Source organism: Bison bison, unplaced genomic scaffold, assembly GCF_000754665.1.
Source record: "Bison bison bison isolate TAMUID 2011002044 unplaced genomic scaffold, Bison_UMD1.0 scf7180017858678, whole genome shotgun sequence".
Lineage (NCBI taxonomy): Eukaryota > Metazoa > Chordata > Mammalia > Artiodactyla > Bovidae > Bison > Bison bison.
The window spans coordinates 177,894-190,232 of record NW_011489250.1 but is presented as its reverse complement, the minus strand read 5'-3'; the positions used below and the strand labels follow the sequence as shown (position 1 = coordinate 190,232).

Genomic DNA, 12,339 nt, shown 5'->3' with positions numbered 1-12,339 from the left:
AGAAGGGGATGACAGAGGATGAGATGGCTGGATGACATCACTGACTCGATGGACGTGAGTCTGAGTGAACTCCGGGAGTTGGTGATGGACAGGGAGGCCTGGCATGCTGTCATTCATGGGGTTGCAAAGAGTCGGAAATGTCTGAGCAACTGAACTGAACTGAAATGAACTACAGTTGGAAAGAATTTAGAATACAAGAAAATAAAAGTAAAAATTAAATGAATAAGATAAAATGCCATCAGTGTTTCTCTAACACAGAAGAATTAGAGATCTGGAAAGCTATAAAACACATGCTGTTTGTCAGGGCTTGAGTGATTCTTGAAAGCTATAAGGAGTGTGATAGATATTCAGGCATAGGGTTTACATTAATGATGGCATTCAGAAACTCCTCTCTTCAGAGGAGGCAGAAGAGACTGAATATGCTTACACATTACATGACATAGATTCATTCTAGATGTTACAACAGATGAACCAACGGATGCCTTCCCACATGGTACTGGTGATAAAGAAAACTCTTGCCAATATAGGAGATGTTAGAGACATGGTTTCGATTCCTGAATTGGGAAGATTCCCTGGAGGAGGGCCTGGGTACCCACTCCAGTATTCTTGTCTGGAGAATCCCATGGACAGAAAAGCATGGCAGGCTATGGTCCATGGGGTCAAAAGAGTTGGACACAGCTGAAGTGACTTCGTGCTATGCAGGAACCAACTAATGTTTTTGACTTAAGTGAAAAATTTCTTAATTGCCTTAAATAGTTACTCAGAATTCTACAGTGTATGCATTTATACTGATATCCTATGCATATATCTTTAATATGACATCAAATTTTGATATTAATTTAGCTTTAATTTAGTGTAGGTCAGTAAAACATACTTATCCTAGTGATATAGTAAAAAATAATTTTAAAAGTAATTTTAAAGATTTCTTGGAAACAGGTGAAAAGTGTTTCGTTTTCAAATTTTAATCAGTGGCTCAAAAGGAAGATTTTTTTTCTGTAAAATTTGTAACATCAGTCCATCTTTTAAGAACTGTAACATTTAAAATAATATAACAAAAATAGCTTATCATTTTATATTTAACTCACTTGCTTTTGTGTCTGCCTTTAGGAAAAATAGTATGAATAACCCATGGAAACTTATAATCAAACATCAACTGATTTCATCTTATTGGCGTTGTTCCCCTCTTCAAGATTTGGCATGTTTCTTTTTATTCTCATTGTTCTCATTTTCCTGATAACTCTGTTTGGCAACCTCTTTATGATCCTTCTCACCTTTCTGGACATCCATCTCCACACACCAATGTAATTCCTACATAGTCAGCTCTCCTTCATTGACCTAAATTAGATCTCCACCATTGTCCCTAAAATGGCCTGCAATTTTCTGCTTGGAAATAAGTCTATCTCCTTCATTGGATGTGGAATGCAGAGCTTCTTCTTCATGACTTTAGCAGGTACAGAAGCATTGTTGTTGACATCTGTGACTTATCGTTATATAGCCATTTGCTTTCCTCTTCACTATTCCATCAGAATCAGCAGAAGAGTGTGTGTGTTGATGATAATAGGATCATGGATGACAGGCTCTATCAACTCCTGCACCCACACCATATATGTCTTCCAGATCCCTTATTGCAAATCTAGGGGCCATCAATCATTTCTTCTGTGACCTCCCAGCCATGTTGACTCTGGCCTGCATTGACACCTGGACCTATAAGTACACAGTGTTTGTGAGTGCCATCTTCTTCCTTCTATTGCCTTTCATTGGTATTGCCTGTTCCTATAGTCGTGTTCTCTTTGCTGTTTATCACATGCAGTCAGTTGAAGGGAGGAAGAAAGCTTATTTAACCTGTAGCACTCATCTTACTGTGGTAACTTTTTACTATATGCCCTTTGCTTACTCTTATCTACGTTCAAGATCCCTTCGAACTCCAACAGAGGACAAGGTTCTGGCTGTCTTCTTTACCATCCTCACCCCAGTGCTCAACCCTATTATTTATAGCCTGAGAAACAAGGAGGTGATGGGAACCCTGAGAAGATTAATCAAGAGAATCTGTTCTGTGAAAAATGTAGCCACATCTTTATGTATAAGTACCTAGATCTTGTGTGTGTGTATATATATATACACATCAGTGGACAGTGATTTAAAATAGTGTTTTATCACTGTTCCAATCATTAAATTCAAGGATTAAAATTAATCTAGAGGATAAAAAATTTACTCATATCTAGACAATATTATCTTGTAAATATATATATATGTATGCATGGAAGTATCTCATTATACATACACATATATATGTATATGTATAATTTCAAGCCTTATCCTTTTACTTCATGGTATATTTTTCCTAATCAATTTCAAACACATTTATTTTTCTATGTAAAAAATAATTTTGATTTTTAAATTGTTTTAATTTTAATTTTAAATATATATTTAATCGGGTATTCAAAATACCACCCAATTGCACTCATCTCACACATTGGCAAAGTAATGCTCAAAATTCTCCAAGCCAGGCTTCAACAGTACATGAACTGTGAACTTCCAGATATTTAAGCTGGATTGAGAAAAGGCATAGGAACCAGAGATCAAATTGCCAACATCCATTAGATCATTGGAAAAGAAAGAGAGTTTCAGAAAAAAAACATCTACTTCTTCTTTATTGACTACTCCAAAGCTTTTGACTGTGTGGATGGTAAAAAGCTATGGAAAATTCTTAAAGAGATTGGAATACCAGACCACCTTACTTGCCTCCTGAAAAAAATCTGTATGCAGATCAAGAAGCAAAAGTTAGAACCAGACATAGAGAAACAGACTGGTTCTAAATTGTGAAAGGAGTATGTTAAGGCTGTATATTGTCACCCTGCTTATTTAACTTATACACAGAGTATATCATGCAAAATGCCAGGTTGGAAGAAATACAAGCTGGAATCAAGATTGCCAGGAGAAATATCAATAATCTCAGATATGCAGATGCCACCATCCTTATGGCAGAAAGTGAAGAAGAACTAAAGAGCCTCTTGATGAAAGTGAAAGAGGAGAGTGAAAAAGTTGGCATAAAACTCAACAATCAGAAAACTAAGATCATGACATCCAGCCCCATTACTTCATGGCAAATAGGTAGCGAAACAATGGAAACAGTGACAGACTTCATTTTTTTGGCTCCAAAATTACTACAGATGGTGAGTGCAGCCATAAAACTAAAAGACAATCACTCCTTGGAAGAAAAACTATGAAAAACCTAGACAGTATATTGAAAAGCAGACACATTACTTTCCCAACAAAAGTTCATCTATTCAAAGCTATGATTTTCATAGTAGTCATGTGACAGTTAGACTATAAAGAAAGCTGAAGAATTAATGCTTTTGAACTGTGGTATTGGAGAAGACTCTTGAGAGACCCTTAGACTGCAAGGATATCCAACCAGGCCTTCTGAAAGGAAATCAGTCCTGAATATTCATCAGAAGGGCTGATCCTGAAGCTGAAGCTCCAATACTTTGGCCACAGGATGTGAAGAACTGACTTACTGGAAAAGACCCTGATCCCGGGAAAGATTAAAGGCAGGAGAAGAAGGAGATGACAGAGGATTAGATGGTTGAGTTTGAGCAAGCTCCAGGAATTGGTGATGGACAGGGAAGCCTGGTGTGCTGCAGTCCATGGTGTCTCAAAGAATCAGACAGGACTGAGTGACTCAACTGACTGACAGATGAGCAACCTAAGGAAGTTTATTAAAGGCCAGTTATGAAAAGAGCATTCTTTAACAGGCTATATACCCTTATCTGCTGTTTTGTAAGACACACTCAAGTACTTCTGTTCAGATACCAGTTTATTTAACCCTGTGGTGTACTTTTTTAATAGCATCAGTGTAGTATTAAAACAAGCAAAGATCCTTTTGAGTGTGAGAACCTAGGCAAGCACACATGCAACATTTTTAGCTACTTTTGCCCTAAATGTACAATGTCCTAAGAAAGCGAGGTTGAATGAATAGAAAGGGAATGGCATTAAGCAAACCAGGAAAATGATGGTAGTGTGTGTGTGTGTGTGTGTGTGTGTGTGAGTTATCATTGAAAATAGAGTGGGGATGTCTATTATGGGCTCCTTGTCCATTTCAGGTTATGAATAATAGAAGAAATAAGGAGATATGAATCTATTGCTGACCCTGACACATCATGGACTAGGGGAAAAAACTATATCTTAGACTTACCTAGCTAAAAAGCAAGATGGGAACCTTGTATCCTAAAATATCAGTAAATAGTGAAGGCAAGAAAAGCTATCTTTCTCTGCTCTTCTAGGTTCTTGACTAAGATGTCCTCTGTAACACAGGTCAGTTTAACAGGAAAATAAGAAAAAAAATTAATGTCATGAATACCTCCTATATATATGGGGGTGAGCCAGGAAAACTGAATAACTCCATTTTTTACTCCAAACTACAATTCAGACATTGACAGTTTTTTTTACTTACAATAGTTTTAGTAGACCCCGTGGTGTTCTGCACTCTCTCAAGTGTTTGAAAGGTATTTTTACAGCTGCTCACTGCAAGCAAATCATATCCCTAAGAATGGAATGTCAAAAAAGGAATAAAGAAAACTGGCTAAAAATCATGAGCCTAAAGTTGTGACCTGAGAATACTATAGAGATTTAGCAGAAACAAACAAGCAAACAAAACTCCCAAACAACACACATGTGCTTAGTCACTCAGTCATGTCCAACTCTTTGTGACCCCAAGGACTGTAACCTGCCAGACTCCTCTGCCCATGAGGATTCTCCAGGCAAGAATAATGGAGTGGATTGCCATGCCCTCCTCCAGGGAATCTTCCCAACCCAGAGACTGAACCCAGGTCTCCCACATTGCAGGCAGATTCTTTACCATCTGAGCCACCAGGGAAACACATACATACACACACACATACAAAAAACATCCTGATCTGTGAATGTGAAAAAAAAAAAAAAAGATCAATCAAAGCTGCATGATCTATAGAGCAGTAGCTAAAAATGTCACTAATGTATTAAATTTTGATTACCTTTCTAAGTTAGGCTGAGTCTCGTGAAAGTGGGGAAAATTAAAAAAAAAAGAAAAGAAAAAAGAGGCAACAGATCCCAAATATATTCGCTTGGTTAAACCCATGTCAACAAACTAATAATTAATACTAATCTAGTTGCAGTTTTAATTTCTCCAAGGAATGTAATCTTAACCAGTCAGTCTGGAAGCATCTGGTAAGAATTAATCAAATCATCTGCCTGATAGAGTATCACTCACCAAAAGGATGTTGACCTTGATGGAAATAGTCCACTCTGCCTGAAAAACTTCCTTACCTAGCTTTCTTCTGCTATAAAAGGCTTCAATTTTGTATGACATCCTGAAGCTCCTTTATATATTATTGGTGGGATTCTGACCAATTTATGAAATGATGAATCAAGTAAATTAGGAGTTTCAAATTACTCACTTGAATTTTGATTTTTCACACTCTAATCTGGCATTTGCAATCTGATTCTTTCAACCAGAATTCTCCACTGAGAGCAACAGAGAAAGAGCTACCCTTACTGATCTGAAAAATCAGTATATTTTAGGAAATTCAGTGGTCCAAAAATACTTCAGAGACATAGAAGAATCAATCTTAATGTCTATATAGCATGAGTGATACCCAGAGTGAGACCAAACATAAATTTTGTGAAGGCAATACCAGGACAGAAATAAGATGAATGATATTTTCTGCCAATCTAGGACTACGAGATTCAGTGATCTTAAGTCAATGTGTATGACTTTGAGGAAGTACTGAAGAAACATAAGATTGACAATTAGGTCCAGGAAGAAACTGAACATTTGGTTGGTAGTTCAAGACTCACCAGGGGCAAACATATTAGAAAACTGAGAGTGTAATAATAAGTAAATCACTATTCTATATGAAAGGTTTATGATGGTAGGTTATGCACTATTTGAGAAGCAGGATACATAAACTGCAGAGAACCAATTAAGTAGTTTCCAGTGTTCAAGTTAAGTGGGTCATAGATGGTAGCAGACAAGATGAAATATTTGTGAGGGTACCGTAAGATACCAGAAATAATACTGGATACAGAATCTACAGCCAGAGCAAGAAACCATACCTGCCTGTGAAAGAGGGGAGTACAAATTACCCAGAGATTGTGTGCTTTCCTCAGGAGGTAATGGCTTAGGACTCACTGGCACTTTGGGCTGTCTTTTGTTGTGGATAAGTAAATAGAATTTCATGAATAGAAAGAAGATTACATACATATAGTTCTCAGCGTAAAATACTGTGCCAGACCATTTTGCAGGCTTTTTCACAAACAATTCAGATCCTATTTACAGAAATGAGAATTACTATTGGTCTGATTACTATTACTCTCTGATTGGTCACAGAGGCCTATTTCAACCATTGCTTCCAGTGTGGTATTATGAACTGTTCCCTTCCTCAACCAAGATTTCCAGAATTCCAGAAAAAAATCCAATTCTTTTTTCAGCCCACAGGAAAAATCCTAATATGATGATATTAAAACACCTCTCACAATTGGTGTGTTTGCAAGGAGTGGTGGCTGATTTAATTTTGCTTGTTTGTTATTGACATACAGTTGATTTACAATATTGTGCTCATTTCAAATATACAACAAAGTAATTCTATATGTGTATGCTTATGTGTGTGTATATATACACACACACACATACATATACATACACTTGGCTATATATATATATATATATATATATATATATATACATATACACATGGCAATTCAGTGGTGGTGACCAAAACCATCCCCAAGAAAAAGAAATGCAAGACAAAGTGGTTATCTGAGGAGGTCTTACAAATAGTTTAGAAAAGCAGAGAAGTGAAAGGCAAAGGAGAAAGGGAAAGATATACTCAACCAAATGCAGAGATCTAGAAAATAGCAAGGACAGATAAGAAAGCCTTAAATGAACAATGAAAAAAAATAGAGGAAAACAGTAGGAAAGGAAAGACTAAAGATCTCTTGAAGAAAATTGGAGAGAACAAGGGAATATTTCAGGCAAATATGAGCACAAAAAATACAGAACCAGCAAGGACCTAACAAGCAGGAGAGATTAAGAGGTAGCAAAAATATACAGAAGAACTATACAAGAAAGGTCTTAAAAACTCAGGATTTTAAATAACTCAGCTGTAATTCCATCACCAAAGACCCAGATAACCATGATGGTGTGGTCTTCAGGAGCCAGACATCCTGCAATGTGAAGTCAAGCGGATCTTAGGAAGCATCACTATGAACAAAGCAAGTGAAGGTGATGGAATTCCAAATTCTAAAAGCTGATGCTGTAAAAGTGGTGCACTCTATATGCCAGCAAATTTAGAAAATTCCGCAGTGGCCATCAGACTGGAAAAGGTCAGTTTTCATTCCAATTCCAAGGACTGTAAAGAATGTGAAAGAATGTTCAAACTTCCATACAATTTCACTCAAGATAATGCTCAAAATCTTCAAGTGAGGCTTCAACGATTCATGAACTGAGAACTTGAAGATGTACAAGCTGGATTTAGAGAAGTCAGAGGAACCAGAGATCAAGTTGCCAACATGCTCTGGATCATAGAAAAACCAAGAGAATTTAAAAAAAAATCTACTTTTGCTCCATTGACTATGCTAAAGCCTTTGACTGTGTGGATTACAAAAAAAAGGGGGGGTGGGGTCTTAAAGAGCTGGTAATACCAGACCACTTTCCCTGTCTCCTGAGGAATCTGTATGCACGACAAGAAGTAAAAGTTAGAACTTTACGTAGAACAAGGGCAGGCTCCAATTTGGGAAATGAGTACGTCAAGATTGTATACTGTCACGTTGATTATTTAACTTATATGCAGAGTACATCATGTGAAATGTGGGGCTGGAAGAATCCCAAGCTGGAGAAATATCAACCTCAGATATGCAGGATACCACACTAGCAGCAGAAAGTGAAGAACTAAGAGCCTTTTGAGAAAGATGAAAGAGGAGAAAGAAAACGCTGGCTTAAATCTCAACATTCAGAAAGTGAAGATCATGGCATCTGGTACCATGACTTTTTGGCAAATAGATGGGGAGAAATTTGAAACAGTAACAAATTTTACTTTCTTGGGCTCCAAAATCACTGCAGATGGTGACTGCAGCCACAAAATTTGAAAACACTTGCTCTTTGGGAAAAGAAGCTATGATAAACCTAGACAGTATATTAAAAAACAGAAACATTACTTTGCTGACAAAGGAGTATACAGTCAAAGGTTTTATTTTTCCAGTAGTCATGTATGAATGTGAGAGTTGGACAATAAAGAAGGCTGACTACTGAAGAACTGATGCTTTCGGTTGTGGTTCTGGAGGACTTTGAGGGTCTTGGACTGCAAGGTGATCAAACCAATAAATCCTAAACAAAATCAGTCCTGAATACTCATCAGAAAGACTGATGCTAAAGCTGAAACTCCAATACTTTGGTCATGTAACTCAAAGAACTTATTCATTGGAAGACTCTGATGATGGGAAAGATTGAGAGAAAGAGAAGGGGATGACAGAGGATGAGAATGTTGTATGGCATCACCAACTCAATGGACATGAGTTTGAACAGACTTCAGGAGATGGTTAAGAACAGGGAGCCTGGCCTGCTGCAGTCCATGGGGGTCACAAAGATTCGGATATAACTTAGCTGTTGAACAAGAACAAGAGCATTGTGCATTAGCTATTTTTGGCTCTTCTTCTTGCCATTTATAGCGTTAGAAACTGAAATTTAGTAAGTTTATTTATGTTGTATCAGTGTTCCCTTAGCCATTTAGCACTTACCCCAGTTTATTGAGTACCTGTTCCCAACTTAAATTCTTCAAATAAAAAGTATAATGCATAGTTCAGGCTTATATGTTTGCTATAGGTATAAGTCAGAGGGGAAAGTGAGCATTTGGTTTTTCTCAGAGGTATTGAAATATTTGCTATCTAAGAAAAGTTAAAAGAGGATTTAGCTTAGCAAAAACCCAGTGGTCTCTGATTTATCTACAACTTGGGGTCATTATCTGTGAGATAAGACAATATTTTAGAAGATTGTTTTATGTACAATGGGGAAATACCTGAGAGGTGGAAAAAGTAAAAATTATTTGGTCTGTATTCTTTGATTAGTCCTCAATTAATTTTTTGACCCTGGTCCAACTGATGAAAAGAAGCAGAGAGATTGATAAAGAAATTGAAGAGGGAGAGGGAAAGGGAGAAGGAGAGTGAAACAGAGAGAAAGGAGGAAGCTTACTGTGAATCTGTGAAATTAGTGAACAAGTATATGGGTCTCTAGGGCCTGGTGATCTGATGTGACTCAGAGCTGTATAGAAAAGCCATCCTTCTGTTTCTGTACCTGGATCAGTCCCGTCACCACCCTCAGCATCATCAGCCTCATATCCGTCATTGCCGTCCGCACTGCCGGTGCCTTCGTTACTATCTTCACCCTCGTCTCCCATCCCTGTGTCATCTTCATCATCATCATCATCGTCTTCATCTTCTTCATAATCCTCATGTTCCCCATCATTTTCATCCTCCTCCTCCTCTTCATCATCACTGTCAATTACAATGACATCATCTCCTTTGCCCTGACCATCCTGGGATGAAGCTGTTTGTTGATCTGACTGAAGAGGCCCAAGGTCTATTTGTAGAGATTGAGAGGTTTCTTCACTGTCTTCCATTGGCGTATAATCTCCCTGGGTGACTCCTTCTCCAATGGAATCTTGAGAATCCTGGGTGTATACTTGAGTCTCTACCTCTCCATCAGGACTTTCTTCTGCCATAACTTCTTCCTCAGTTCCTACAGGTGTAACACTTTTCAGTTTCTTTGGAAGAGGCATTTCCACTGTATCATCAGAAATCTGGTCTGATGCTTCTATGGTGCTATCTTCTTCCTCTTCAAGTGTACGCTTTGGCAAAGAAGAACTTGGGGTAGCGGAAACAGTGCCAAATACTGCTGTGGAAGTAGAAGGCCGCTCAACTGGTGAACTCTGAACCACCTCCACTATGTTTGGGAATCAAAAAAAAAAAAAAGAAAGAAAGAAAAGCCATCCTTATAATTCAGTAATAAACTAAAGTAGTGGAAACAATATAAGAAACAATACCAGAAAATCTCTCACTCTTTTGACATCTCAAAGGTTATGCATCTTCCAGATTCTCTGGAATTATGCCTTCTGGGGAGGATCTCAACTGCCATTTTCACCTATTCTCACAATCTGGGAGAATCCGGAGATGATTGTTTTACTATGAATGTAGTTTCCTAAATCTCTCACTCTCTTCTCTCCCTCCAAATCCAGATTGGATGGAAATTCCTCTTGAAATTATCTAACCAAGGTACAGATTGATGACATTACTTTCCTTAGTATGGTAAGCACTCACCTCCTTTAGCATCACTGCTGAAGGAGTTTGAGAAAACTCCAAGACATGAGTTTGAGCAAACTCCAGGAGATAGTGAAGGACAGGGAGGCTCAGCATGCTGTGGTCCATGGGATCGCAAAGAGTCGGACATGACCTAGCCACAGAACTCCTTTAGCTGGTACATCCCTACATATGCAGTACCAAACAGCACACATTTCTACCTAAAAATGCTATATTCTCAATTGTATCAGATATACTATCTTCCATATAAAATCCTCTATCCTCACATGAAGTTCTTAGACTGAATAGTTACATTTCTCATTGTTCTCAAGTTTGAAATCATGTGCCATTTATATAAGGAAGATGTTGCTTTACATTGTTGTGTTAGTTTCTACTGCATACAGCAAAATGAATCAGCCATAAATATACATACATCCCCACCCTTTCATACTTCCTTCTCATTCAGGTGACCATAGTGCATTAAGTAGAGTTTCCTGTGGTATACAATAAGTTCTACTCTGATCTTTATGATTTATTTCCTTCTATACACTTCGAAGTTTTGTTTTTGCTGTTCTTCTTTCTCTAGTTTCTTTAAGTGTAAGGTTAGATTGTTTATTTGAATTTTTTCTTCTTTCCTGAGGTGGGATTGTAATGCTATAAACTTCCCTTTTATAACTGTTTTTTACTGCAACTCATAGGTTTTGAGTCATTGTGTTTTTACTGTCATTTCTCTCTAGGTATTTTTTGAATCCTTCTTTGATGTCTTCAGTGATTCATTGGTTGTTTAGTTACATATTGTTTAGCTTTTGTGTGTTTGTATTTTTAGAGTATTTTTCTTATAATTATTTTCTAATCTTGTAGCATCATGGTCAGAAAAAATGCTTGATATGATTTCAATTTTCTTAAATTTACCAAGTCTTATCTCTGATGCAAGATGTGATCGCTCCTGGGGAATGTTCCATGTGCACTTGAAAAGAAAGTATATTTGGCTGCTTTCAAATGGAACATTCTGTAAACATCAATTAAGTCTACTTGTTCTAATATGTCATTTAAGGCTTGTGTTTCCTGATTGATTTACTGTCTGGACGATCTGTCCATTGCTGTTAAGTGGGGTTTTAATGCCCTCTACTATTACTATGTTGCTATCAATTTCTGCTTTTATGCTGGCTATTAGTATTTACCTTATATATTGAGCAGCACCTACAATTTTTGTATCTTTTTCATAGGTTGATCCCTTTATAATTATGTAGCATCCTTCCTTGTTTTTGTATATATACAAGTTACTAGTCTCATAATTTCAGATGCAGTTCCCATTTGCTTTATTTTTACTCTCCTCATGATTACTGGTTATGATATCATATTTGTGTGTGAATGATTTCCTGCTTTTACTTTATATTTGCCTTTACCATCTGTGAATTAGTTTTCTCTTAGTTGAGCCCTCTTTTTTTTTCCCCCATGTAGGGAAATTTGTCTTCCCTGGCAGCTTAGATGTCATTAGATCTCTGATTACTTGAGAAAAATAAGCCTTCTCTATTAAAAGGGCTAAGTTTTTTTTTTTTTTTAACAAATATTTGACAGTCTGTATTTACCTGCAAAATCATTAATTGTCATTAAAGTTAAATAGATAGCTAAGTAGTTTTTCACAGTGATTTATAATTTTACCTGACCAAGTGTTATAAAATATTTTAATACTTTTCGACATATTCCCCAAATCAATACTAAATAAGATTTTTTACTTCATATTAAACTAAGGATTTCACATAAGTATATTCTAATATCCCAAAAGATTTTATTCTCTCACATTTAAAAAATAGAAACATTAAATTAATTGGTCTAGTTTGATATTAATTTCTTCAGAAGAGTTGTCAAATAAAAATACTAGGCATGCTTTACATTGTGTAGATATTGTTTCAGAAATTATATGAGACTTTTAGAAATCTGATATGTCTTTCTATAATATTATTCATTTTTAAAAATATAGTTGCTGCACAATATATTACCTTTTTATTATGC

The 12,339-nt window shown here is 36.7% G+C and overlaps 1 pseudogene; it reads left to right on the top strand.

Moving 5' to 3' along the window:
• The first annotated feature begins 1,128 nt into the window (after positions 1 to 1,128).
• Positions 1,129 to 2,092, top strand: LOC104980098 (annotated as a pseudogene).
• Positions 2,093 to 12,339: the final 10,247 nt, after the last annotated feature.